Here is a 3,933-nt window from a genome sequence, read left to right as displayed (position 1 = left end):
CGGTAGCCTTTATACATACCAATTATAGTCAAGCTGAAAAAACAGTTAAGGACTATTCCATTCACAGTAGTGCCAAAGAAGATGAAATATTTGGGAGTTTATCTAACAAAGGACGTGAAAGATCTCTATCAAGAGAACTATGAAACTCTAAGAAAAGAAATAGCTGAAAATGTTAACAAATGGAAAAACATACCATGCTCATGGCTGGGAAGAATCAACATCGTTAAAATATCCATACTACCCAAAGCAATATACAATTTTAATGCAATCCCTATTAAAGCTCCACTGTCCCTAAGCCCAGGAGTTGGAGGTTGCTGTGAGCTGTGTGAGGCCATGGCACTCTACTGAGGGCAATAAAGTGAAATTCTGTCTCTACAAAAAAAAAAAAAAAAAAAAAAAAAGCTCCACTGTCATACTTTAAAGATCTTGAAAAAATAATACTTTGGTTTATATGAAATCAGAAAAACCTCAAATAGCCAAGACGTTACTCAGAAATAAAAATGAAGCAGGAGGAGGAATCACACTACCAGAACTCAGACTATACTATAAATCCATAGTGATCAAAACAGCATGGTACTGGCACAAAAACAGAGAAGTAGATGTCTGGAACAGAATAGAGAGCCAAGAGATGAATCAAATACCTTACTGTTATTTGATCTTTGACGAGCCAATTAAAAACATTCAGTGGGGAAAAGATTCCCTATTTAACAAATGGTGCTGGGTGAATTGGCTGGCAACCTGTAGAAGACTGAAACTGGACGCACATCTTTCACCATTAACTAAGATAGACTCTCACTGGATTAAAGATTTTAACTTAAGACATGATAAGATAAAAATACTAGAAGAGGGTCGGCGCCTGTGGCTCAGTCGGTAGGGTGCCGGCCCCATATACCAAGGGTGGTGGGTTCAAACCTGGCCCCGGCCAAAATGCAAAAAAAAAACAGAAAATAGCCGGGCGTTGTGGCGGGCACCTGTAGTCCCAGCTACTTGGGAGGCTGAGGCAAGAGAATCGCTTAAGCCCATGAGTTGGAGGTTACTGTGAGCTGTGTGAGGCCACGGCACTCTACTGAGGGCTATAAAGTGAGACTCTGTCTCTACAAAAAAAAAAAAAATACTAGAAGAGCATGCAGGGAAATCCCTTGAAGAAATCGGTCTGGGCGAGTATTTTATGAGGAGGATCCCCCAGGCAATTGAAGCAGCTTCAAAAATACACTACTGGGACCTCATTAAACTAAAAAGCTTCTTGCACAGCCAAGAACACAGTAAGTAAAGCAAGCAAACAGCCCTCAGAATGGGAGAAGATATTTGCAGGTTATGTCTCTGACAAAGGTTTAATAACCAGAATCCACAGAGAACTCAAACGTATAAGCAAGAAAAGAACAAGTGATCCCATCTCAGGCTGGGCAAGGGATTTGAAGAGAAACTTCTCTCAAAAAGACAGGTACACGACCTACAGACATATGAAAAAATGCTCATCATCTTTAATCATTAGAGAAATGCAAATCAAAACTACTTTGAGATATCATCTACCTCCAGTAAGATTATCCCATATCACAAAATCCCAAGACCAGAGATGTTGGCGTGGATGTGGAGAAAAGGGAACACTTCTACACTGCTTGTGGGGATGCAAATTAATACATTCCTTTTGGACAGATGTTTGGAGAACACTTAGAGATCTAAAAGTAGATCTGCCATTCAATCCTATAATTCCTCTACTAGGTATATACCCAGAAGACCAAAAATCACATCATAACAAAGATATTTGTACCAGAGTGTTTATTGCAGCCCAATTCATAATTGCCATGTAATCGAAAAAGTCCAAGTGCTCATCAATCCATGAATGGATTAATAAATTGTGGTATATGTACACCATGGAATATTATGCAGCCTTAAAGAAAGATGGAGACTTTACCTCTTTCACGTTTACATGGATGGAGCTGGAACATATTCTTATAAGTAAAGTATCTCAAGAATGGAAGTAAAAGTATCCAATGTACTCAGCCCTACTATGAAACTAATTTATGGCTTTCACATGAAAGCTATAACCCAGTTATAACCTAAGAATAGGAGGAAGGGGGAGAGGGAGGGAAGGGAGGGAAAAGATGGGCGGAGGGAGGGTGATTGGTGGGACTACACCTGCGGTGCATCTTACAAGGGTACATGTGAAACTTAGTAAATGTAGAATATAAATGCCTTAACACAATAACTAAAAAAATTCCAGGAATGCTATGTTAACCAGTGTGATGAAAACGTGTCAAACGTTCTATAAAACCAGTGTATGGTGCCCCTGATCTCATTAATATACACAGCTATGATTTAACAAGAAAAAAAATTTAGATGCGTAGAATAAATTATAGTATTTAATAGTACTGTATGCTGGCACTAGTTAATAATATTGTATCATATACAAGGTGTCCATAAAGTTTATGTGTATCTGCATGAACTTTATGGACACCCTGTATTTCAATATGGGTAGACGAATTGAAATTGAAACACAAAGAAATTATGTTTGTTTTGTGTTTCTTTCAATTGAAATTGAAACACAAAGAAATTTGTGTTTCTTTCAAATGTTTCAAATGAAATTGAAATTGAAACAGAAAGAAAGGTAAATGTTTGAGGTAATGGATATTCCAGTTACTCTGCTTTGATGATTATACATTATATACATGTATCAAAATATCACATGTGCCACAAAAATATGTGCAAATATTATATATCAATAAAAAAGAAAGATGGGGCCTCTATCTCCTGGTCTTTGTGGGATGGTAGAAGTATAACTAAAAGGGAGCAATTAGTGAATATAGATGCCCTAATCATATTGAATAAATTTCTCCCCCTACCTAATGTCCTTTAAGTTTCCTTTAGTATTCCCTACCATTTAAAATCCCTCTCACTTTTTGTTTCAGAGGAGCTGACCTCCACTCTGTACTGAAGTCTCTCACCCCTGCTGCAGTAATCTGTCTTGATAATTTTTTTTGTTCTTTTTTTTTGTTTGTTTGTTTTATTAAATCATAGTTGTGTACATTAATATGATCATGGGGCACCATACACTTGATTCATAGACCGTTTATGTGAAACTTAGTAAATGTCTTGATAATTTTAACAAATGTCTGGTGCAAATCTTTTCTCTTTAAGGGGTGGGGAAATTCAAAAAAATAAAATTTAATCCCTCAAACTTCATAAAAAAGAAATCAATAATGACCATAACTAAAGTCAAAATAGTTTAATGAAAATTGAATTGCATATAAATCACCCAATAAAGAAAATTAAAAGTGCTATTTTGACAGTTGTTCATATCTTTCACATATGCATGATTTATTTCTTAAATGTGTTACTGGAATGCAGAACTCTCCAGAGGGATATTTTTTATAATATGACTATTAAAAATTACAAACTTCATAGAAGGTAATATAAATTATCAGTAGACAAATAACAGGTACAATGTCATATTATTACAAATATGTGTTGTAATGACTATAAAAATTGACAATTGACAACATTTCCTAAAATGTATGAAAGTGACTATAGTAAAAATTATAGCTCAAAATACATTTTATTTTAGAAATTAAAAAAAGTTTATAATTATAAAATAGGCAAATAGAAAATACAAAATAATATAAATATAAATTTATTGAATGAAATAACTAAGTCAAAGTTATTGCTATCTTTGTAAAGTAGTTAGTAAAATTCATAAATAAAATTCTAGATTGTGATATTAAATGGGATTCCAGATATAATTATAAACTCTAGCAGTTGGAAACCATCAGATGGAAAGAGACAATATCTTTTTATTTTTATTTTTATTTTTTACCCTTAATCAAATACCATAAATCATGGAATGAAAGAATGAATAACAAATCCTCATTTATGATGAGTAAACTATGATATTGTTTAGTAATACATTATTAATATGGGCTTAATAGTATATCTTAC

The sequence above is a fragment of the Nycticebus coucang genome, chromosome X (assembly GCF_027406575.1).
Source record: "Nycticebus coucang isolate mNycCou1 chromosome X, mNycCou1.pri, whole genome shotgun sequence".
Taxonomy (NCBI): domain Eukaryota; kingdom Metazoa; phylum Chordata; class Mammalia; order Primates; family Lorisidae; genus Nycticebus; species Nycticebus coucang.
Note: the sequence above shows the minus strand (reverse complement) of the source record.